This window comes from Vulpes vulpes, chromosome 14 (assembly GCF_048418805.1).
Source record: "Vulpes vulpes isolate BD-2025 chromosome 14, VulVul3, whole genome shotgun sequence".
In the NCBI taxonomy this organism is placed as follows: domain Eukaryota; kingdom Metazoa; phylum Chordata; class Mammalia; order Carnivora; family Canidae; genus Vulpes; species Vulpes vulpes.
Window position 1 is genome coordinate 5,234,521 of NC_132793.1, and position 25,712 is coordinate 5,260,232.

The 25,712-nt window shown below is 49.2% G+C and overlaps 1 long non-coding RNA gene across 2 annotated transcripts; it reads right to left on the bottom strand.

Moving 5' to 3' along the window:
* Positions 1–701: 701 nt before the first annotated feature.
* Positions 702–25,108, bottom strand: LOC112932258 (uncharacterized). 2 transcript variants are annotated; one of them, XR_011996853.1, is made up of 5 exons: positions 19,807–25,108; positions 19,527–19,719; positions 4,262–5,920; positions 3,555–3,644; positions 702–2,518 (listed from the first exon to the last, which is right to left on the bottom strand). It is a non-coding gene; the product is annotated as an uncharacterized lncRNA (long non-coding RNA). The 2 variants fall into 2 exon arrangements; XR_011996854.1 differs by having other exon boundaries at positions 702–4,341; positions 5,573–5,920.
* Positions 25,109–25,712: the final 604 nt, after the last annotated feature.

Below are 25,712 nucleotides of genomic sequence, written 5' to 3' on the forward strand. Positions count from 1 at the left end.
GCAGCCCCCAGGCACCCCCCACAGGCTGGGAGCGAGTGTCCCGCTGCCTGGTGAGTGTCCCCTCTCCGCTCTCTCAATCTCAGTCCATTTACAACTGAAGTCTTGACACCTCTTTCCTTCGCTCCGACCCTCAGCCTCATTCTCTCCCGCCACCCTGATCCATGCTGGTGTTTGAAGATGTGACACACTGGCAGCACCCTCGCCCACTTCTCAAGGCCACAGACATGGGACAGGATCCACCCTGTCTCCCCAAAGCCCAGGACCTCATCTCAGCACCTCTCCCCTCTGTCCCTGCTACCCAACCACCTGAACACCTTCCCTGTGCACCCAGGGCTCTGAGGACTGGGACCTTGGGCGTGGCTAACAGCATCCCACCCGTCCCAGCCAGGTGAGATTCACCCTTATCTTTGCCTGGAATTCCTGCTGACTCACCCACAGATCCCTAGGATCTCACCTCTGGATCCCAGAGATCTCAGCTCTGACCCCTGAACCGGTCAGCCCCATCTCACATACACCCTAAGGCTGTGCCTCTGCTTTGCACATCCCCACCTGGTGCTCGGCGTCACATTTATCTGATTCTTCAGTAAGTGCCAGCTCCGCCCACACTGAGCTCCCTTCCAAGGCGGGCCTGACCCTCGAGTCCACACCAGGCCTGGCGTTAGCAGGGTTCATTCGTTCCCACTAAAACAAACAAGCAAATAATGAACACAGCCCTTTACTGGAGAAGATAATAAACAGGTGCGATCCACCTCAAATCTTCCAACCACCATAACGGGATCCAGAGGCCAGGCTACTGGGATCCATGCTCTAACTGGGACCCTATAATGTCCCTACAAATGTGTGACTTCCCGGCTAATTAGGCACCTGATGGCTCTCGCTTGATATCTGAATGCAGTGTTTTCTTTTAATTATCTATTAGAGCCTCTAAAAATCTTGGGCCAAATTCTGTCTGAATAAGACTAGCCTTCACTAGGAGACCGAATGATAGGGGACGACGGAAAAGTTTTTGAAGGTGTCGCCCTTGGTTGGTGACCTGTTTGCAGTGCAGCAGAGTTAAAGCATAGGGGCCTCCACGCTGGCCATGGGCCTCTGTGGTGGGGTGACGACTCCTCATCCAAGCCAACCCTGAGCTTCCAAGACAGTGGCGCTGAAGTTAATGATGAACAAAATCAAAGGGATGAAAGTGGACCCACGTTTACACCCCCTCCCGCTGGACCTACACCGGTGTCTGAAACAGGAGCGACGCTCGGACCAGGTCATGCAGAGCACCCAGGAGGCAGCCTGCCCTGCTGCTCGCCTTCCAGAGGGCAGAGGTGGGCAAGCCTCGGAGGTTTAAAAACGGACAGCAATCAGACTGGGTGCATTAAAACATATCTTGCATGCGGGATGGTCAGCTGTCGCACCCCAGACAAAGCATGAATGGAAAGAGTACACCGGCTTATGTTGGCAAAAAATACTTAATTTGCATTTCAAGGGTTTTTGACCTGTATTATCCAGATAATGGTCTGGCTTCTACTTTGCTGTGTCAGTGGCTCAGCCTTTGCATCCGTGAGACGCAGCTTAGTGCTCTCCCCGGACGCCCCGCAGGATGCTTCAGGAAACCACCAGCAAACATATCTTCCAACCTTGCCCCGACAGGAGGTGGAGCTCTGGGGAGGGTGGGCTCCCGGGCAGGCGGTGAAGTCCCGTGGGTGTTCCTGGGGAGTAATTTGGGAAGTGGGTAGAGGGATGACTATCATCGGATTTACAGTGACCTATTTTTAAACTCCCAAAGTGGAGCTGACTATTTTATAAGCCACTGGAGGGTGGGCAGGGATGGTTCTGGACCTGGGTGTGGCTCGCGCTGGGTGCCTAGCACAACGCGTGACCCCGAACTGACTCTGCATGTGTTCGCTGGCAGTAGGGACAAGTGCCCTGCGAGCAGCTGCCTTTTTTTCAGGCTGGTGGTGTCCTTCCGTGAACACCAAAACAAGACGGGCGAGCAGCTCAGCCACCATATAGGTCCGCAGGATCCATGTTCAGCCCGCTCAGCCGGGGGCGATCCTGCTTCCCAGCGAACATATGGCAGTGCCTGGAAACATTTTTTGGTTGTCACAAGCGAGGAGGAGCATTCTTCTGGCATCCACCCATCCCTGGTAGTGGCCGGGTGTGCTCCCAACACTGTGCAATGCACAGGACAGCCCCCAGCAGATTATCCAGCCCTAAAAGCTAGAGGGCTGAGGTGCAAAATCCCCTGAAGCACATAGGTGCCATCAGAATACTTATATGAATGTCTTATAAATGGAAAAAATCCTTTTCTAAGACATTTGCTGTGTTTAAAAACCAAGTGATTATTTCCGAAATGTATATGCACTGATTCCTTGACTTTATTTTCAATTTGCCCAAACCCTGTTCCTTTTCTCCAAGAAGATGCCGCGAAGGAGGTGTCCGCTGTGAGAGTGCAACAGTCCCCGGGAGAGGTGGCTCCTGTCGGCTGCAGGGGCGTCATGGCCGGAAACCAGGGCCTGAACAAAGTGACCTGTGATGGATAAGTGACAGAGATTCAGAGCCCGTGTTTATAGGGGTCAGCTCTTCAGCAAGTTAGAAGTTTCATAGAATCTCTTTGAAACAATTAAGTTCATGACAATGGATGGTCTCAGTTTTTCCAAAGTTTGAGGTTAGTGCCAGGAATTGTTTGCATGTGTTTTTCACTGGATATTTCAAAAAAACATTGCAGGTATTTTATAAAAGGCCTAGATCTTAAATTGGAGGATAAAACCTCAAACCTATGAATTCATTCACTTGATACTGGCAAGGTGGCCTGCAATGAATGGGCAGTGATTTGAGGGGGATACTAGTTATTTCAGTTGTCGTACAGACTATTTAGTGCTTCAGTGCAAACAGCCAAAGCTGGGAGACTATATGTTAAATTGTACACACCCTTTCTATTCCAAATAGCATTTTTTAGACCTAAAAAACTGATATTATATCCTTTTTAATACAAATGAATTTTCCATAGTTTAAAGTTACTGTAATGCGTTTAATTCCTCCTAAATTCAACAAAAAGATCTTAGTAGTTGGGGGGGGGAATGAGTAGAAGATGGAATCTTCTAGATTAGATGGTAATGCATAGTTATTTTACTTTGATGTATGGCAAGGCTCACTTTGAGTTTGTATTCTTCCTAAATTATGTTTTCTGGCAGGTGTGAAATTTCCCTGGTGAGCTACTGTCACCTACTACTATACAGTTCATCACTCTTTTGTTTTGTTAAAACTACTTTGTTGATACTTTTTTAAATAATTAGCAGAGTGAGAAGAAACATAATGAAATGTGTACTGATAGTGAAATGTGCTTCGTGTGTCATGCCCTAGAATTGGTGAGTATTTCTCCTTTGCCAGTGGAAGAGACTTTCCTCAGCGTCGAGAAGCCTGCGAAATGCCTCTTTGGTACTAATTAACTAGTGCCTAATTAACTAGTTAAGCAATTCCCTAATTAACTAGTAACTAATTAACTAGTAACTAATTAACTAGTACCCGTGTTTATAATGATATCTTTTTCATACTTTTCCTCTTACCTCAGCAGTTGTTTTTGCTCTGAACTTTCCTCCTCCTGGTATAAAATCACCCATAGGTCCCACATTTCACTTTTTCAGCTTTATTGAAATCTATTTGGCAAATAAAGTTGTGAGATATTAAAAGCATGCTTCACGATGATTTGCTACACAGGTACCTTGTGTAAGGACTCCCCCCCCCCATCTCTCATATTCTTAAAATGCTGGCCTGCCAGTCTTCCAAGTCCAAAAGCCCTGTATAAAGTGAACACGTAGAAGCACTTTCCAGCTGGAAGGGGATTATATTCTTTTCATGACAGCATATTAATTGAGTTCACGTAATGAGGCTTAAATTCTGTAGCCTATTGTAAGCTATTATTGTGACTATTTGAATTTTTATAACACCTTATTTGTTGTTTAAGGATATTTTGCATAACTTAATAAAATGAAATGACTTAAAGTTGCTCTTTGTTTTATATGAATGATGGTTCTAAAAAAAAAAATCTGGGCAGCCCGGGGGGCGCAGCAGTTTAGCGCCGCCTGCAGCCCAGGGTGTGATCCTAGAGACCTGGGATCCAGTCCTGCTTCTGGATCTATCCAGAAGCAAGGAGCCTGCTTCTCCCTCTGCCTGTGTCTCTGCCTCCCTTTCTCTGTCTCTCTTGAATAAATAAAGTCTTTTTTAAAAAGTAATTAATTAATTAATTAATAGAAAATAAAAAATAAATCTTCACCTTTGCCTGGTGAGGATGTGGAGAAATTGGAGCCTTGTGCACTGGTGGTGGAAATGTAAACTGGTGCAGCCAAATGTAAACTGTGGAAAATAGTGTCATTGATCAAAAAATGAAAAATAGAATCACCGCATGATCCAGCAATTTGGTTATATACCCAAAACAATTGCAAGGAGGGTCTCAAGAGATACTTGCACACCCATGCATGTGGCAATAGCACAATAGTCACAACAGCCAAAAGGTGGAAGGAACCCAAATGTCCGCCACTGGATGAATGGATAAATAAAATGTGCTCTCTCCATATGGGAGAACATAATTCAGCCTTAAAAAGGAAGGAAGCAGGCAGCCCGGGTGGCTCAGTGGTTCAGCGCTGCCCTTGCCCTAGAGTATGATCCTGGAGTCCTGGGATTGAGTCCCACATCAGGCTCCCTGCATGGAGCCTGCTTCTTCCTCTGCCTGTGTCTCTGCCTGCCTCTCTCTGTCTCTCTCTGTGTCTCTCATGAATAAATAAATAAAATATTTAAAAAAAAAAAAAAAAGGAAGCTCTGATGAGGGATGAAGATTGAAGACATTATGCCCAATGAGATAAGCCAGGCCCAGAAGGCAAATACCACCATAGGATTCCACTTACCTGGGGTGCTTGGAGTTCATCTGATTCAAAGCTACAGAAAGTAGCCCAGTGGTTACCAGGCGCTGGGGGGAGGGAATGGGGAGTCAGTGTTGAATGGGGGTAGAGTTTCAGTTTTGCAAGACAGTGAAAGCTCTGGAGACCGGTGGCACAACAATGTAATGGACTGTACGCACTGGACTGTATGCACAGAAATGGTGAAGAGAGCAAATATTTTTTTACTGTGTATTTTACTACAATTGAATTCTTTTAATTTAAAAAGAAGCGTGTTTGAAAAATGCAAGCCCAGTGTGTATCTCCACTCCACCAAGAGCTCTGAATATTCGTGAATTAATATTAATTAATATCAGTGAATATTAGTCATTGCTTTGCTTGTTAATTATTTTATAACCTTTTATTGATATGCAGGTATGATGTACTGAAATTATTTTATAACCTTTTGTGGATATTTAATTACTAGAAACTAAAAAGAGGGGTAAGTATTTTATAGGTAATTTACGGTGGTTTTTTTGTGGGGGGTTTTTTGCATGCGGCACACCTGGAGGAGATATTACATAGGACCAAATGCACACGCTCAGCTTTGATGCAGTCGTGCCCAGGCTCCCACCAGACAGACACCCGGGGGGGAAAGGGAGACTCATCTGTTCCTCCTCAAGTGCACGAGGCCTCAAATGCTCCAGGAGTACCTGGGATTTCCGTGACAGGAGCCAGGACAACAGTCCCCACAAGAGGGCAGGCATTTCTTTCTTTTCCAACATCGGACAGCCCCGGCAGCTACTGGAGACTGATCAGAACACGGAGGTATAACAAAGTCTCGGCGGTTAGTTTGGTCCGTTCTGTGCGGTACAGAAAGATGAACAGAAAGCGATCCGCCTTCTAGAAGAGCAGGAAGGCTTCTCGCACCCGGGGCGGCGCAGAAAGGGGCCTTCACTTCATCCCTCGGCTCTGCGTTTCAGAGCACCTCGAAACGGTTCTGAGATCCAGCAGGAAACCATTCTGGAATGTACATCTCTTGCACAATTTAACGTCTCTGTCTAGGAGGAAGGGTGCTTAGATTACAACATTGTTTGACAACAGCTTTACTGTCCAAAGGATGCTTTTCAAACAAACCTAAGGCCTGACAGGATGCCATTTATTGTTCAAAGTCAGTTACTGAAAGGCTTGGGGACGGGGCAGGGAGCGGTTCATATTATGAAGTGCCCACCTCCTGAAAATGCCAAGGGATGCTTATTTTCCAGGTGGTGTTTCCTTTAGAAATGTTAACACTGTTTTTTTGTTTTTTAAGATTTTATTTATTCATGAGAGACACACAGAGAGAAGCAGAGACACAGGCAGAGGGAGAAGCAGGCTCCATGCAGGGAGCCCGATGCGGGACTCGATCCCGGGACCCCGGGATCATGAGCTGAGCCCAAGGCAGAGGCTCAACCACTGAGCCACCCAGGTGCCCCAGAAACATTAACACTTCTTGATAACCACTGAGAAGCTCAGCAAACAACCCCTACGAACGTATTCTCTCTGTGACGATCCAGCGTTAATGGGCAGTGCTACTAAGCACGTCCGGTCAAAGCCTCAAATAATCGACTGTTTCCACGTGCCCCCCATCTTCTTCTAGCAGTTGATTACTAATTGAGTGTATCAGACAAAATGCATATTCAAAGTGGCTGCTCAGATGATGATGCCACTGTGGTCACTTCGGTGTCACTTCCAAGCCATAGCTATGATTATGAGCCTCGTCTCATTAAATCATTGTCCTCCAGTATACATGGTTTGGGATTTCAAAAGACTCACATGCCGGTTTTTCCACGGGGTCGCAGGGAGAATCCTGCGTGGGACGCTCACTGCACTTGCGAGGATCAAAAATTTGGTAAAACAACAATAAAACCCCTCTTAACTGAGTCACCGTGGCTGGAAGCCAGCCACAGGAGACCATATAGGGAGGCTGCAAATAGCTGTCATGGTGAAATATTCCCCAAAGGAGCAAGCAAATGAGCTGAAACAGCACGTGGCTGTCACTTCCTGCTAATGAAATATGACAGTTTGTATATGAGTCCAGAGGTCGCTGATTAAAAGACTCATCCTGATAGTGACTATAATTACATCCCGAGGCCTGGACTAGCAGAATTGGTCAAATAACAGCAGCAAATATCATGCTAGACAATGAATCACCTTAAGTCAATCAGCAGCAGTCACTAAATTGGTAGAAAAGGCTGTTTAACCTTTCCTGAGGCAGCCCTGTCCCTTGCCAGCCACCCGAAGACTGGAAGCATGCACTCGTTTGCGGGGAGAAGCTCCGCATGAGAACTTCTTTTCCCCCTGCCAAAATGAGAGCAACCTGCTGGCAGCGTTGAAATTATCCAGGAATACTGACAAAACCATTTTTAAAGAGATTCTAGGATTTCTCTATTAGATAAAAACAACCATTTTGTCAGTTAAATAATTTGTCTTAAGCAGAAAAAGAAACCAGTTTCATTGCAGAGGCATGCTGCCCGGGTTTGCGGCTGGTACAGGAAGATTCAAACACAGCTGCCCTCAGGAGTTCAAAAATTGATTTTAAAGGAAATCCAAGGGGCACCTGGGTGGCTCGGTGGTCGAGTGTCTGCCTTCGGCCCAGGGTGTGATCCCAGGGTCCGGGGATCGAGTCCCGCATCAGGCTCCCCACAGGGAGTCTGCTTCTCCCTCTGCCTGTGTCTCTATCTCTCTCTGTCTCTCATGCATAAATAAATAAAATCTTAAAAAAAAAAAAAAAAGAGGGAAATCCAAGAATAAACATGCTGGTTCTGTCCCAGCCATGGAGCAGCATTAAACCAGCCCCCAGTTCTGATGCCACCTCCTTCAAAAAGCTAGTATTTGAAAGTAGGACACTTTTGGAGGAGGTGGAGAAAATCAGACTTCACCGGCAGACACGTCCCACTTAGCAGTGAGACCCCTGGAACACTTGCCCCCCGGGGCCAACACTGGAGGCCACGGGGTCAGCCCTGCATGACCTTCCCTGGAAGTGGCCACAACGGGTGACCTCCATCTTTTTTTGACTTTGTCAGCCTGGAATTTAGAACATGATCCCCAAAATGTTGACACACGATCCCGCACGAATGACCCCTGTCTTGACTGCTGAATGTCCAAACCAAATCTAAATGCAAGTAGTTTTTCAAGAAACTGCAAAGAGCCCTATTGTTCACACGCTGCCAGGTTGCAGCCTGGTGCCTTTGCTGGAGGAGGTGGGAGCGTGGGGTAGAAAGGAAGGAGTCGCGGGGGCTGCTGTCTGTCCTGCTGTCTGTTGGGCAGCAGGAGCCAGGGGGTGGCACGCCCACGTGGTCTACAGGGGCTCCCCAGTCTGGTGGGGGGGCTTCCTGCGTGGGCGGCAGCCTATACCGAGTGCCTGGGTCTTGCTCGCAGCAGCGTCACCTGGCACTTGGATATGTCCTTGTCATTGTGCCGGTCACCTGGTCACTCCATCTGCTTTGGCTTAGCAGGGCTCCTCCTGAAGTGCAGCTCTGCCTGTGTCTGGCCACACAACACACCTGACCTTCACCTGATGCCGTCACCTTGGGGGGAATTTCCAGCTGTCCCAAGGCCCTCAAGTGACAGTAGTTCAGGAATCTCTGGGTTGAGGGGCGGGTGTTATCCAGGGAGCTTGTGAAAAGTACAGACTCCAGGACCAGACCCCTGAAGACCCACAGAATTAGAATCTTGCAAGGCTGTCACCTGAGAATGAGCATTTTCCATAAGCAGTTCTGGTGCAAAGCCAGCCCTGGGGGGACATGGGGAGGCGGCCACCTGCTCTCCAGGCTGGTGTCTTCCCTGTCTGCACAAATGTTGGAAAAACTGAAGATGCTTTAAGGAGCCAGGCCCTAAGCATCTCATTCTAGGTGATTCTACCCCAAAAGAGCGACTCAGCATCTCTCTGGTGACCTGTCAACTGGTTTTGTTCCAGAAGGAATGGAAGAAGGCAGAGCTCTGGAAGTGACATGTGACCCGTGTTGTGGAATTTGCTGGGCCTCCTCCATGGTTTAGCACTGAGATCACACACTCAGGTGACCTGAGAGTGTGACAGCTGTTTTACAGTGACAGAGCATAATCCGTGGGAAGGGGAGGGAGATGGCCAGAAGATTCAGGATCTGCCGTCGGCAACGAGTTACTCTTGCAGGCTGACAGGACATGTATCATGTAGAGCACGAACAAGACTAATTGACCGCTGGAAAATGCATTTGTCTGACCTGGCAAGCTTTCCTGTCCTATGTCAGGGCAATGTTCCGCTCTGAGTCATACAGACCCATTTCAGAAAGAGACCAGCTGGGTCTTCTTAAAAATTATTCCTACCTTTCAGGGGCGCCTGGGTGGCTCAGTCGGTTAATCATCTGCCTGCAGTTCAGGTCGTGATCCCAGGGTCCTGGGATCGAGTACCCACCCTCCCCCCCACCCCCCCGCCCCTGGCCATCAGGCTCTCTGCTCTCTCTAGTGCTCCTTCATTCTCAAATAAGTACATAAAATCTTCTAAAAGAAATTATTCCTACTTTTTATTTAGCCAGGTAGGGTGATCCCAGCATGGATGGATGGATGGATGGATGGATGGATGGATGGATGGATACTATAGATAGATACTTGCTCATGGTTTTCAATTTTTTTGTTTAAAAAAAATTCCATGAAAAATCAGAAATTAGTCATGGGAAGGTGGGGCCTTCAAATGTCGGCCAAATGCAAATCCGTTTACCAATCACACTTTTTATCTAAGTGAAATGGATACCAGATTTCTTAGTGCCATTGTCCAAGGACACTTTTTTTCCTTTTTCTTACATATTTTTTTTTTGAGGTATAACTTACGTACCGTGTAATTCTCCTTTTGTGTACAATTCGATGAAGTTTTGACAAATCATCACGGTCAAGACTCAGATCACGTCTGTCACTCCATCTGGCTTCGTAGCCAGCCGCACCCTACTCCGCGCCCCTAGCAACTACTGGTTTCATTCCCCGCGTGTCACAGAGAAGGAGCGTACACTACGTATTTGGGTCTGGCTTCTCTTGTTCAACAGAATGACTCTGAGATTCAGCCCTGCTCCTGTGTGGATCACTGTTCCTTCCTTTTGATTTCTGAGTCACATTCCATTGTACGACACTCTGCAATTTCTTATCCGTGCACCAGCTCAAGGACATGCAAGTTGTTCCCAGTCCGGGAAGATTATGAATGAAGCCATTATAAACACTGGTGCATAAACATGTATTCTCGTTGCTCTCAAGGTGAGAGTTCTGGGTCATAGGGTAGATGTATGTCAAACTTCCTCACAAACTGCCAAACTGTTTCCCCAAGTGAGTGTCCCATTCTGGCCTCCCGCCAGCCGGGGATGAGCATTCCAAGTGCTCCTCAGCCTCATCATCCCTTCGTTTTGTCAGAGTTTGCTCTGTTTTGTTTTTAGCCATCCTCGTGGGTGGGTATGCAGTGATATCTCCTGGTGGTTTTAATTTGCATTTCACCAATAACTAGTGATTTTGAAAATGCTCCCATGGGCTTCTTTGTCATCTGCCTATCTTCTTGGGTAAAATGGTCAAACCTTTTAACTATTTTTAAAAATTGGGTTGTTGGAGAGTTATTTACGGACTCGGGACACAAGTTCTTTATCAGATATATGTTTTGCAGATACTTTCTCATGGTCTTGTCTTTTCATTCTCTTAATGGAATTTTCAAAAGAGCAGATTTTTAAAAAACCTTTATCTTATTTAATCCAATTTATCCTATCATTGATGGATCGTTCTGTGAGTGGCATGTGTAAGCTTTGCATAACTCAAGGCCACGGGATATTTTCCTAGGCTTATTTCTAGAAGTTGTGTAATTCTATGCTTTGCGTTCAAGTCTGTGATCCATTTTGAGTCAAATTTGCAAGGTGTAGATCCAGGTTCATTTTTTTTCACCGTGGATGCCCAATTGTCACAGTGCCACTTACTGAAGAAGCTATCCTTTGTCCATTGAATTCTCCTTGCAGCTGTGCCCAAAGCAAATTGGCCACACATGTGGGGATCTATTTCTGGACTCCATTCTGTTCCACTGATCCAGTTTTTCAACAGTACCAGGCTGCCTTGATTATTCTAACTTTAGCGTAAGCATCAAAACAGAAAATGTGAGTCCTCCAACACTGTTCTTCTTTTCCTAAATTTTGATCTTTTCCCTTTCCCTAGAAACCATCAAATACACTTGTTGATTTGTACAAGAAAATGTGGCTGAGACATTTGGTGGTGGGGGGGGGGGGGATATACATTTATAGATCCTTTTGGAAGGAATTTAACATTTTAACAATATGGTCTTTCAATCCACGAACACAGTATATCTCTCCATTTAGTGAGGTCTTTGGTTTCTTTCATCACTGTTTGTAGTCTTCAGCATATAAATCTTGCACAGATGTTGGATTTATACCAAAGTTCTTCATGGTTGTCTGGTTTGTTTTGGGCTTTGATTCTATTGTAAATTGTACCGTTTCTGAAATTCTGATTTCTCATCATTCATTGCTAGTATAGAAATGTGCAGCTGAGTTTTGCATATTGACCTTGTATCCCGCAACCTTGCTAAACTCACTTAAAATCAGTTCTGGTGGTCTGTTTGTAGACCCCTTTATGTTTTGTAGACAATCATGCCATCTGCAAATAGAGACAATTTTATTTCTCCCTCTCCAATCTGTTTTTTATTTTCCTGCCATATTACACTGGCTAGGACCTCCAGTATGACCCCAAACAGGAGTTGTGAGAATAGACATTTTTGCCTTGCTCCCAATTTGGGGGAAGAACATTGAGTTTTAGGCCATTATGTTAGCTATAAGTTTTTTGTAAATGCCCTTTATTGGGTTGAGGCCATTTCTTTCTGTTACCAGTTTGCTGAGAATTCATCATGAATGAATGTTGAATTTTGTCAAGTGCTTCTTCTGCATCAATTAAGATGATTATATGCTTTCTCTGTGTCTAGTATATGATGGATGGCATTGGCTGGTTTTCTACTGTTGACTCAGCTTTGCCTTTCAGGATAAACCTGACTTGGGCATGATGTATTATCTTTTTTAAGTTTTGCCAGAGTTGATTTGATAATATTTTGTTGAGCATTATTTCTTTTATTTTCACAAGCAATATTGGTCTATAGTTTTCTTGTAATATGTTTGGTATTAGGGTAATGCTAGCCTCATAAAATGAATTAGGAAGTGTTCCCTCCTTTCCTGTTTTCTAGAAGAGTTTGTGTGAAATTAAGATTATTTCCTCCTTGTATGGTAGTATTTATCAGTGAAGACATCTGGCCTGGCGTTTTCTTTCTTTTTAAGATTTTATTTTCTTTTCTTTTCTTTTTTTTTTTTTTTTATTTTCTTGAGAGACACAGATAGAGAGGCAGAGAGACACAGACAGAGGAGAAGCAGGCTCCACGCAGGAAGCCCAACGTGGGATTCAATCCCAGGACTCCAGGATCACGCCCTGGGCCGAAGGCAGGTGCCAAACCGCTGAGCCACCCAGGGATCCCCAGTTTTCTTAATTAGAACATTGTAACTGTGAATTCCATTTCTTTGATAACTATGGGATTATTCCGGTTATCTATTCTTTCTTTTTCTTTCTTTTTTCCTACCCATTCCCCCACTCACATTCCTTCTGGCAACAGAGTGTGTTCTCTGTATTTATTTAAGAGTCTGGTGTTTGTTTGTCTCTTTTTTTTTTTTTCATTTGTTTTGTATCTTAAATTTCACATACAAGTAAAATCACATGGCATTTATCTTTCTAACTTATTTCGCTTAGCATTATACCCTCCAGATCCATCCATGCCATCACAAATGGCAAAATATCATTCTTTTTTATGGCTGAGTATTTTTGCATGAGTAGCTTTGGTAGTTCATGTCTTTCAGGCATTTGCCCATTTCATCTCACCTGTCAGATTCTAGGGAATAAAGTTGTTTGTGATATTCCTTTATTATCTTTGTCATGTCTGGAGAGTCTATAGCAATTCCTTCCTTCCTTCCTAACACTGCAGATTTTTGTCTTCTCTCTGCCATGGTCAGTCTGGCTGGAGGTTTATCGATTTTGTTCATCTTTTTAAAGAAGCATCTTTTTGTTTCATTAATTTTCTCTCTCGTTTTCCTGATTTAATTCTATTGATTTCTGTTCTTATCCTTATCATTTCATTCCTGCAGATTAAACTTGCAACTCTTTTTTCCAGTTTCTTTTTTTAATATATTTCTTAAAGATTTTATTTATTTATTCATGAGAGACACAGACTGAGAGGTAGAGACATAGGCAGAGGGAGAAGCAGACTCACTGTGGGGAGCCTGATGAGGGACTCGATCCCAGGTCCCCAGGATCACACCCTGGGCCAAAGGCAGGCGCTCAATAGCTGAGCCACCCAGGGATCCCTCTTCTTCCAATTTCTTAAGGTGGAAGATTGGGTAATTCACTCGAAACTACTTTTTATTTTCTAACCTAAGCACTTGATGTTATAAAATTCTCTCTCAGGACTGCTTTATTTGCATCTTATAAATCTTGATATGTTGTGTTTTTTATTTTTAGTCAGTTCAAAATATTTTCTACTTTCCCTTGAGATTCCCACTTGGACCCATGGGTTATTTAGAAGTATGTTTAACTTTCAAATCTTTGGGAATTTCCCAGATAACCTTTCCATTAGTGATTTCCAGATTTATTACATTATGAGCAGAGAATACTTTGATGTCATTCTCTTCAATTTGTTAGGATTTGTTATTATCTGGAGGAAGGTCTACCTGGTTCAAGGTACAGTGTGCCCTTGGGAAAAATGCGTGTCTGGCTGTTGGGTGGAATGTCCTAAAGCATCAGTTAAGTCAACTTACTCATGTTATCTGAGTCTTTTATATCCCTACTGGTTTTCTGTCTTTTTGTTCTTTCAACAGCTTAGAGAGGAGAGTGCTGAGGTCTTCAACTATAATTGTGGATTTGTCTATTTGTCCTTTTGGTTTCTGCTGCATGTATTTTGAAAAGCCATGCTCCCCCCTCTACCTTGGGACTCCGTGTTATTACATGCTGTGCCCAGGAACTTGCTGAAATCACCTTGCAAAGTTGCAAGCTGCCAAGACATGAGCGCTGGAAACAGAGGCCTTGAACATCAGGACCCCTGGGAGGAGCAGACTGTCCTCCGTGGCTGGCGGCAGAGCATTTTGGCCAAGCCACCCCGTGGGGGTCCTTCAGTCAGGGAGGTGTCGGAGAGCACTGCACGAAAGATCCCAAGATGGGGCTCAGGATCCTGAGTAGCTGTGCCCAGGGCCTTACCCCCTCCGGTGACCTCGGGCGAAGCCCTTGACTTCTCGGATGCTCATTTCCTCAAGTCAATCATCACACATAAATCAAATGTCTCCGCTAGATGCTGGGAAAATGAGAGATAGCATGGTTCTCGCCCTGAAGATGCTTACGCTCTTGATCTCTCTCTTTCCTATTACTCGGGGTTCCTGAAGAACAGACGAGCCCCTGCTGTGTTGCCTGGCCTCCTTTCAGCTGGTAAGTGTTTTGGGAGCTTTGGGTGGGAGAACCATGTTGGTTCTCCCTCTATGGCAGGTTCCAAGCCACCAGCGTGGCTCCCTGGGCGTGGAGTTGGGAAGAGACCCCCACCAGGTGCACATCACCATGTGGCATTTCTACTATAGAGAGACAACAGAGTAAGTAACCCCAAGGGCATAGATAACCGTACAGTGTCTCAAAATAAGCCAAGGAGGGATATGTTCTGAGTATTTACTACCTTTGGCTTTAATATAACTCATTTAATTATAAACTTCTATTATTTAACTTTAACATTGGCCATGTCTAACAACCGACAAGCAGCACTCCTGAGCGTTTGGCCATCAGCCATGTGGGTTCGTGGGTGCACTGCCTCCTTTGCTCACAGAGGCCCAATCCCAACTCAGACAAGCCTCAGACCAGCTCTGCCAACAGGGAATGAATTGGTTCGTGGGATGGGAGCTTCCACAGTAACTGCAGCAAAGGGTTTTGGGTCTTCTGTTTCCAGCAACGTCTGCAGTTATCTCCCTGCAAGGGGCCAGGCCCAACCCCAGGGAGCCAGAGACAGGCCGTGCTCTGATTGGCCAGCCCTGGCCATGCCCCCTCCTGGGGCCTGGTTGGGGGGGTGGGGGTGGAGTAAGCCCCAGGGGACCAGAGCCCAGAGCCAGAGCCTCCCAGGAACATCTGGGCGACCAGGAAAGAGCGGGGGTGCGGGTGGGGGTGCAGGTGTCAGAGTCACCGAGGGTCCTCCGCTGGGAAGCCTGGGAAGCAATGAGCTGAAATTCCTTAGGAGCGTTCAAGTTGAGGCTTTTCAGCCTTGGGATGTTTTTAGACTTTTGATGCTCGGGGTTTTCCCATTACAGAAGTAACACATACTTGTTTTTACAAAGGAACCAGTACATATAAACCGTTGATAAGAGCACAGTTCCTCCTCTCCCCAGCCCCCAGCGCCACCCCCTACCCCACTCTACCCCCATTCCCGTGGTTAGCAGCCTGTGCAGAGGGGGGCTGCCTCCCCCACTTCTCTCCTGGTTCTACAGCCCAGACACACTCGCACGTGGGGGGTTTTGTTGTGCTTTTGCGGAAGTACACCCAGACCACACACGTGACCCTGCAGCTCGCTTTCTGTCACTGCTGGGTAAATCTTGGGGCTTCCCTACCAGTCAACAGAGAGAGCCCTGCAAACGTGAGGGTTGGCTCTAGCCAGACTGGCAGCTGGAGGCCTTTTCATTCATTGCTCCTACTGAGGGCGTGGAAGTGGAAAGACCTCTTGAGATTTCTAAATTTGGTCAGAGTGTAGGAGGCTGTGCAGGGTGCCTGTGTGCTAAAAATACCAGCCCCAGTCTGGGGTGGAGGCTGCCCTGCGTGGCAGCACATCCAAGATCCTGGACAGGTTTATTCAGTCTCCTCCTCCGACCTTTGGCCTTTCTGCCAACCCGGCGCCCCTGGGCCGCGCAGAGGGCAGCCTGGCACTGGCCTCCAGGTGACCGGGGGCGATTATAAAAGCTGCCCCAAACTGAGTTACTTCCCCTGTGGTCTTGTTACCCCATCGCTCAATACCACTGCAGGATTTGGACCACTCCACTGATATTTACTTATTTTCAACTCACTTTTTAAAACCAAATACTGGGACTCCTGGGGGGCTCAGCGGTTGGGCATCTGCCTTCAGCTTGGGGTCCCGGGATCGAGTCCCACATCGGGCCCCCCTCATGGAGCCTGCTTCTCCCTCTGCCTGTGTCTCTGCCTCTGTGTGTGTGTGTGTGTGTGTCTCTCTCTGTGTCTCTCATGAATAAATAAATAAAATCTTTAAAAAATAAAATAAAAAAATAAAAGCCAAATAGTTCATTTTTAAATAAAACCTCACAACACTACAGTAAATGGAAAACCAACACCACCTGCCGTAAATAGAAATCACACGTAGACAGATAATAGATATCATGATAATAACTCACGTTACTGTTATTGAGATTTTTGAGCATTTGTTCTGCGCCAGGAGAGGCTCCGGACTCTAGAGTATTAACTCACATAATGAGTTGCAATAGTGTGGTTCCCTTCCTGTATCATCCCATTTTGTACGTGAGGGAAGAGGCTCAGAGCAGCGGCCCTGAAAACAGACACAGCATCACTGAAACCCAAGGCAAGGATCACCGCGAGCACCCTTGCGCCCGTGGGTGGGCACCGCAGCTCTGCCGGACTTTGACCTGCTCTCCGCTTTTGCTTCCTTCACTCATCTACTCAACAAGTGTTCCCTGAGCACCCACCACGTGCCCTGGCTGGGGAGAGGGGGCGGTGGGACTCTGTCCCTGCCCTGGAGGAGCCGGCCTGCACTCGAGGACAAGGGTGCATATGCACAGGCCCCGGTGGGTGCCTCTGAGCTACAGAGCTGGGAGGGGCGAGGGCATTCTCCAGCCTGGGCTGCAGGTGGAGGGGTGATGCTGGGCGACGTTTCTCAGCTCTGAAGGACGATAGAAGCTAGGTGAGTTGAAGTCAGGGTCGAGGAGAAGGGAACATGGCAATTCAGGTCCATTAAAAAGGTGGATTGAAATAGGTTGCGTGTCTTCATTGACACCCCTGTTGGATCGCTTGGACCTCAGTTTCTTCATCTGTAAAATGGGAATAATGGAGCCAGCCTCGCAGGGTAACATCCACGAGGAGGCACACGTCACACAGTCTGGAAAGCATTCCGGCGCTTCCTGCCACAGAGTAAATGCTCAAAATGTCCCAGCTAATAACGACAATGATGATTATTGCTTCTGGCAAGTAACAGTGTTTTCTATTTACCCTAGCAGCGTGCTAGAGATTTTTTTTTTTTTAACGTCATTGGATTTTTCAAAGTGAGTTAAGAAGTGGCGCGAGCGCGGCAAGTTGAAGCTAATATCCGCATCCCCGAGTTTGTTCTCATTTGCACACACCTTGGAATTTTACAAGCACACAACAAAATTAACCCGTAATGTCCACATGTCCCTCTTCTCTTCCTGAGGCTTTATTTAGAAAGAAAAAGAAAAAAGTGGAAATCCGAGGCTATTCTTTTAAACTAAGAGCAATTCATTTACTTGATGGGGGATTTCAATTTCTTACCAAATGGTAAAAGCAAGCTAATAATGAGCAATATTTCTAAGTAGCACAACTCTCAGCGTGGGGCTTTCTAAATCTGATCTAGACGGGCACAACATTCATCTTGTACAACCGATGCTTCTCTTTGCAAAGCGATGTGGCTTTGCAAGGACATCTATCAGAACAAGCAACCCTCGACTAGGAGGCAGTGACTTTTCCCCTTGTCTTCCCACGTCCAAATGTGCTCAGCACGGTGTCACGGAGGAAGATGGCATTTCGGGGGAAATTAAAAAACTGGAATTATTGTTTAATCAGGCGACAGAAGAAAGAGTGCAGGCTGAGTGAGACCAGCCTGATGTTGGGATTCCTGCTACCTCCTCCCATTTGTAAGGGACGCTGAGCTAGTTCCCTCTCTGCAGGACAGGCTACCTCTTGGATTCTTTTTTGTTTTTGTTTTTTTTTAAGATTTTATTTATTTATTCCTGAGAGACACACAGAGACAGAGGCAGAGACACACGCAGAGGGAGAAGCACACTCCCTGCAGGGAGCCCAATGCGGGACTTGATCCCAGGACCCCAGGGTCACGCCCTGGGCTGAAGGCAGACGCTCAACTGCTGAGGCGTCCTACCCAGGTGCACCTTCCTCTTGGATTCTTGAGATACTTGGCACGGACCCTGGTCCCCAGGAAGTGCTAAGCAAGGATCTCCTGTTATTATTACTGTCTATATAGACTGCGGGTAATCCCCCCTTTTCTGCAAGGGACATTGAGGATCACATGGGATAGTCCTGGACAGCATCTGCCCTTTAGAAACAGCCTTAGAGGGACATCTGGGTGGCTCAGTGGTTAAGCACCAGCCTTGGTCCCGGGATCGAGTCCCATGTCAAGCTCCCTGCAGGGAGCCTGCTTCTCCCTCTGCCTGTGTCTCTGCCTCTCTCTGTGTCTCTCATGAATAAATAAATAAAATCTTTTTAAAAAAGAAAAAGAAAGAAAGAAGAAAGAAAGAAAGAAAGAAAGGAAAGAAAGAAAGAAAGAAAGAAAGAAAGAAAGAAAGAAAGAAAAAAAAAAAAGAAAGAAAGAACAAATGAGCCTTAGAAATTTGGGCAGAGCTGTGACTAGACACCCCTGGTGCTGAGCGGGGTGAGATCCAAGGTCAAAGCCGCCTCACACCAACTATAAAAGTGTAACAGAATCCAGAGTAAAAAGGGTGAATTGCTGCTTTTAGAACTTTGCAGGAAGCACAAACCTGGGAGGACCCCGTGGCAGCTCCCTGCCCCACCACGAGCACCCCAGGCCCCTGCACACATGATGCCCAGACAGAGCCTCAGCTGATAGGGGTCGCCCACCGAGCCCACAGCTGGAGCAGGTGCTGCCCCCACGGCAGTAATAGCAGTGGGATTACCAACCCAGGCTCTCCCCAGAGCAAGCAGTTGGCACTGATTATCTCACTTAATCCACCATCCCTTGAGGGAAATGCCATCATTATTCACCTTTCATAAGAGAGGAAAGCAAGGCACAGAGAAGTTAAGAAACACGCTCCAGTCTCCACAGCTCACAGGTAGAGCCTGGATCTGAACCCAGGCAGTGGGATTCCGCAGCCCAGGCGCTCAAGCACCACCCCCTCCCCGGCCTGCCTCCCCAGCCCCTGCCAGAGCTGGGTGCTGATGTGAGCACCCCACAATCTGGGCCTCAATGAAACGACCACCTGTGGCCACTCGGTCCTTAACCTCTCCAAAGGGGAGCTGTCCCCTGGTGGAGCCGGGCCGTGGGTGGCGACAGGAGAGACCCTCTGCCTCGGGCCCAGCATTTCAGGAGGTATCGTTGGATGGGGCAGCGTGTGCCCGAAAGAGTGAGCTGGCCTTCCGAGCTGTGCGTGGGGGCAGGAGCTGGCCGAGGAGGCAGGAAACCCCCGGGGCCAGAAATAACAAACACTTGTCCAGGACAGCTCAGAAGCGGGGGGAAATGACACCGTGGCCTGCGGCTTGGCCAGGGCCTCCCGGCCACCCTGCCCACACCTGGCCTCCACCTGACTGGCTGCTGACAGCCCTCAGACCGAACGCAACCCTCATTGCTAAGTGACAGTTCGGTTTCTGGAAACGCCCCCATTTGTTACGCACCACTCTCGGACACCCAGGACTTCATTCCTGTGGTAGGCAGACTGTTGCCTTCCAAAGGCGTCAGGCCTCCAGCCACGTGGCTCTGGACTCTGCCCACAACCCAGATGAGCAGGAAATGGGTTCTCCCCGTCCCCCGGAGCCTCCAGAAGGAACGCAGCCCCTCAGGCCCGTGTGGAACTTCTGGCCTCCAGATCTGCAGGAGAAGAAATCTGTGCTGCTCGAGCCTCCACGTGCATGGTCACTTGTTACAGCAGCAAGAGGAAACAGGCACAGTTCTTACCTTATTCCTGTTAAAATGGTCACCGCTGCGGGGGGCGTCCGGGTGGCTGGGTGGCTGACGCATCTGCCTCCAGCTCTGATCATGATCCCGGGGGTCCTGGGATCGAGCCCCACGTCAGGCTCCCTGCTCGGCGGGGAGTCTGCTTCTCTCCCTGCCTCTGCTCCTCCTCCCTGCTCGTGCTCTCTCTTGCTCACTCTCTCTCTCAAATAAAAATAAATAAAATCTTTAAAACAAACAAAATGTTAATCGGCCGGTAGAGCCGGTGTTGGTGTGTGGTTTGCTGCGTACTTTGCAGTCCAAAACCTGCATCTGAGTCTGGCCAGGAAGCGGGGGGCCAGTGGGGGGCGTGAAGCCAGGAAGGCCAAGAGAGGAGGCCTGGGCGGCCGGACACCAAAGATGCACCACACATGCCTTACCCTCATTTTATTTGTGTATCATGATATATCCTGTGCCTAAAAAGGAGACGATTCTTAGCCTTGTAGACAAGGATTCTGCCGAAAGACATGCTCAACACCATGTTATTCCACTTTAGTTATTTTGAAGATGAGCAAAAGAGGCCCAGAGGGGTCCTGGGCTTGTCTAAGGCCACACGGCCAATCAACTTAAATGGAGCAACACTGTGACGTCAAACTACCCCCCCATCCTCAGATGGTCCTCCTGAACAGATCTGATTTGGGAAGAACACAGCAGAGAGGGTGGGTTGTCTGTGGTACCTGTGCTCCTCTCTCACCCCAGCTGTAATTTCAGCTGGTCACAGCACCACCCAGGATAAAGACACGTTTTCCTTGCAGTGAGATGTGGCCATGTGACACAGCGGTGCGGAAAGTGTTCTTAAAAGGAGCAGAGGACACCCTTCTCTGCTCCTTTCTCCTCCCCCTCCCCCCACACACCCCAGCTGGAAAGAACATCGATGGCTGGAGCTCAAGCAACGATTTTGGCGCACGAGGATGGCAGAGTTGCAAGCTCAAAAAATCTAAGACCCCCAAAAACTTTGTGAAGCCTCTCTAGCCAAAGCTAAGTCAACTGATAAGGGGGGGGGGGATTCAATTAGCAGATTTTCTGGGAGATGAAAACATGATCTTTCACAGAGAGCTTTTTAGTAAAGGCCTCTGGTGCCCTCCACGCCTACTGCTGACCCTTCCAAATTCCCACCCTGAGAAGACTGTGGGTCCCTTTCCTAAGGCGACACCCTGTCTGCTTGGTCCAGGATGGCTCAGCTCGGTGTATCTCTCGCCTCTAAGAGTGCCTCCCACTGGCCTATGCCAGTCACATGACCATGCCTAGCCCCAGGGAGGCTAGGAAGCATGGGGCATATTGGGGCAGCCTCTGCTTATAGTCAGGGGTCTGTTACTATGGGGGGAAAGGATGTTAGGGTTACTGAGGTCCTTGCCACACGGGGGTTTGAAAGCTATTGAGGAAAATGTTTGTGGGAGAAGTCCCTGCTTGTCCTGCAGACAGAGCTGGGTTGTCCCAAACTCGGTCTCTTATGCAGAGACAAATACTGAAATCAGGGCTGTCGCAGGAAATCCAGGCTCTGGGGTTGAGTCCATGCCTTCTGAGGCTGCAGAGTCAGGCTGCCTGGGTTCAGAGCGCGGCACCGCCACCCCTTGCTCAGCTGGCACGAGGTTCCTACGGCTGCTATAACAAAGCGCCACAACTTCGGTGACTTAACACAGCCCTCAATTGTCCCCTCCCAGTTCTCGGGGTCAGACATCTGGAACAGGTCTCACTGGGCTAAAGTCAAGGTGTCAACAGGGCTGCGTTCCTCCCGGAGGCTCTAGGGAAAAATCTGTTTTCTTGCCTTTCTTGGCATCTAGAGGCCACCCAAACCCCCTGATGCATGGTCTCTTCTCCCATTTTCAAAGGCAGGAGAGGCCTGTCTTATCTTCCTCACTCCGACATTGGCCCTCCTGCCTCTCCCTTCCATATTTAAAAGACCCTTGTGATGACTCTGGGCTCATCCAAATAATCCGGAACAATCTCCCCAACCCCCTAACTCCCATGGATATTGCAATGAAGAAAGGCACCAACCCCGCCACCTGCTGGCTCCATCCAACCTCTGGACACGACTGGTCCTCCCCACCCTCTTTCACCTGAATCAGTCGCTGACATACTTCCGCATGAAAATTCACAGTTCCTGTTTCTTTCGACTCAACAGAAGCTCCTGCACACTGGGTCTGCTCCCTAGGACGCTGACGTGGGCTGCACTGAGCCACAGCTCTCCACAGGCCCCACCATTCCCTAGCGCCTGTCACCCAGTCTGCTGCTTCCATCATGAGGGCTCCCTGCAGGGTCTGCAGTTCATAACATTAAAAAAAAAACAACAAGGGGTGCATGGGTGGCTTAGTCGGTTAAGCGTCTGCCTTCAGCTCAGGTTGTGATCCCAGGGTCCCAGGATTGAGCCCCACATCGGGCTCCCTGCTCAGCGGGGAGCCTGCTTCTCCACCTCCCTCAGCCTGCTGCTCCCCCTGCTTGTGCTCACTCTATATCTCTCCCTCAAATAAATAAATAAAATCTTAAAACAAATATCTAGTATGCAGAAGATGCCCAATAAAGGGCAGTTAATATTACCCCTATTGGCAAAGATGCATTAACATGCTGCCTCTCTGTTTGGATGTGCATCAGAATTCCCGAGGGAATTTTTTAAATTCTTCGAGTCCAGACCAATTGCACCAGAACCTCTGGGGTGGGGCCCAGCTCAGTATTGCTACAGCTCCCCAGGGACTCCAGCCAGCAGCCGGGTCAGAAAACCAGGCCATTTTCAGACCTACACTGGCTGTCACAGCTCAGGCGACCTCCAATGGTCCCCGGTGCTGCCACAGAGCAGACCTCTCTCCCCAGCTGTCCCTCTCAGAGAGAAAAAGAGGGCAAATGTGAGCATTGCGAAACCATTCACGAAATGCCTGAGCTCTAACAATGAGCCTTTGCTGCCCGAGCATCGACTTCCTGCTACAGATACCTGAAGGCTGGCTGGAAGCTTCTGGAAGCTTCTAGCACTCAGGCACGCAGCCCTTCAAAGTGACTGGGGTGGACTCCTCAGACCAGTGAGGGGCGGACTCCAGACCCTGTAGCTCCTTTCTGTCCTCATCACCGACCCCCTAGATGTTAGAGCCTGGGTGTGGGCCCCTGACACCCCCGGAGGCCCATTCTGGCTGCTTTCCCAGTGATTATGGGTCCTTTCTGCTCCTCGTTCTGGGGGTGGGAAACCCCGGGGCTGCTGCTTCCTTGCCCGTTCTGGGGAGATGCTGATATCTCAAAGCCCCACAGGCAAGATCAGAGGGTGTTTTCGTCATTAGCAACGACAAAGAAGCACACCATTTATCAGGTGGGGCAATTGTGTCCACAGACATTTATGGAGCACCTACTGCATGCAGTCTGGGGACAAGACAGGCTGAGATCTGACCCCGGGGCAGAGCTTACAGCCTAATGGCAGGAACAGACCCCAAAGAAAGAAGCCAGGGGCCTGCCCGGTGGGGCGGGTGGTGGTCGTGGCATGGGAAGAAATAAAGCATGTATGGGCCGGTGCGGAGAAGCGGCCAGATTGAATTTTTTTTTTTTTTTCACTTTCCAAAAAACATTCTAACATTAGTTCCACGGAGAAAAAGACTTGAGAGACAGAGTCCATTTGAAGGAGAGGCATATGAACAGGAGGGAGAGCTCTCAGCAGGGCTGCGGCGGGGCTTGTCCTCCGGCTACGACGAGGGCCGCCCCCTGGACAGCCCGGGATCGAGCCCTCCCGGGGCCACAGTTCACATACCTTCCAGGCCGGGAGGCAACCAGGATGCGCAGCAGAGAGCGGCAGGCCGCGTTGTCATGTCAACATCGCCCAGGAGCCTCACACGCCGGCCGCTAATTTGCAGTTTTTAGAAACATCCCTGTTTGCTAGAAGCGTCATGTGCGCTAGCTCTGCCTGTAGACCTTCGTCCTCCCCTCTCGGCTGGCTGCTCTGGGTGCCCTCTTGGTCCTCCTCAGAACACGGCATCTCCCCGAGGCTTCCCATGACCCAAAAGAGCCACAGGCAGGCTATTTTTTCCAGGACTCTGACAGCACAGATCTGATGGGCCCAGGAGCCAGGCCGGGGCCAGGGCAGGAATCCTTTATTATCCACTTTCATCCAGCACTGCGGGGACTCGGGGTTGGGGTGCTGGAGTCATTCAAGGAGCCCAGGAATGGTCCCACTCGTGACTGCTAGGGTGGGGGGTCCAGGCAGCCTTTGGTGGCTATAACGAGGACACCCCACACGGGCGGAGCCCAGCAGGTCCCTGCTCCACGTCCACTCAATCTGATCCTCTCCCGGGGCCCAAGGGAGACATTTCCCTAAACATTTGCATGGCAGTTGCCTGGGTCCTCAGTCAAAATGCATGCAAATCCAAGTGCTGCGCCCCAAAGTTAATCCTTGACGGGCATTGTCTCTGAGATGCCCTGAACTGATCTCTCCAGGGAGAGGGAGCTGGTGTTCTTTCAACCCCTCAAAGCAAACTAAGCCCCGGCTTTGCGCGGGCGACAGGGGCGGCCGTGCTGGATGACCAGAGAGGGCAGGACGGCTCGGGCCCCCACGCCCACGGGGACGGCCGTACAGAACAGTCGGTGCCCCTCGCAGTAACTGGTGATGTCTGTCAAATGTGAGGGTAAAATCCAAAGCAGGATCGTGCCAGAATATTCTGTGCAGCTTTATTCATAAGACCCTCAGACTAGAAATGCCCATCAGCCTGGGATGGGGAAACAAAGGGTGCCCTATCGTGATGGAATATTCTAGATCGCTGAGAACAGATGAGGCACCCGGCCACAGGGATGCGGCTCGGGACGTGGTGTCAAGAGAAAGCAGCCAGGCCACGAGAGCATACTATGTGCTTCCTCACACCGATCCCCCAAAGCAGTTCGGGCCATGTATGGGGCTGGGAATAAAGAAGGTGCTTAGCTCTGGGGGGGTGCGAGGCCCGGAGGGGCACAGGGGTCATCCAGGGTCACATCCCATCTCTAGATCTGGGTGCTGGCTACCCGGGGTGCGTGCTTTGTGAAATCCCACGCATCCGGTCGGTTACGATTTGCGCCCCTTTCTGTCCGTGTATTTCACGCCTCGATAAAACGTTTACACGAAATAATAAAGTGGGGGGCGGGGTGGGGGGGGTCCAGGAAGTAGCGCTGAGATAAGACACAGGACATTTGAATTTCAGGTAAACGAGGGATCACTTCTCAGCATAAGGATGTCCCGAGTGTTGCCAGACCCGGCAGGCCTGTGCGTGGGCGAGGAGCGTGTCCCCAAACCGGGCCCCTCCAGCCCATCTCGCAGCCTCTGGGCGGAGGTTTGCAAACAGCACGTCTGTTCCCCAGAGGGGCCGCCTGGGGTGCTGCCCATGGACCCCAGGGCTTCCGGGGGCCTGGGGCAGCCCGGCTCTGCGCAGACACCTAGAGCTTAGGGACAGGGAGCAGGAAAGCCCAGCCCAGCGCTGCCCCCGAGGACCTTGCTGCCTCCCGAGGAAATGTCAAAAGGGGATGACACACGGTGTCGTGGGACGGCCAGGAGAGGGCCTGAGTGCTCCGCAGGGTCGCGGGCCTCGGCTGTGGTCAGCAGCGGCCCTCGGGGGGCAGCTGGGTGCCAGCGCGAGCCGAGGGAATCCCAGCACTGACCCAGAGAGGACGTTTGGAGAGTGTCAGTCAACCAGACGAGCTGGTGGTCTGTTACCATCACCGTCGCGGGGCTGTCACAGGCACCACATACCACACGGGCCTGGCTGCAGCAGCCTCCCCTCAGCCTTGTTCCTTCTCTGCACAACAGGTGACGACCAGGCAGGTGTCTCAGCCTCGCCAACAGCGCCTTGGGCTGACTGACTCTACTTGTGGGGCTGCCCCAGGCTGGACGGGGTGCAGCCGCGGCCTCCCCGGCCCCTACCCACAGAGGCCAGCAG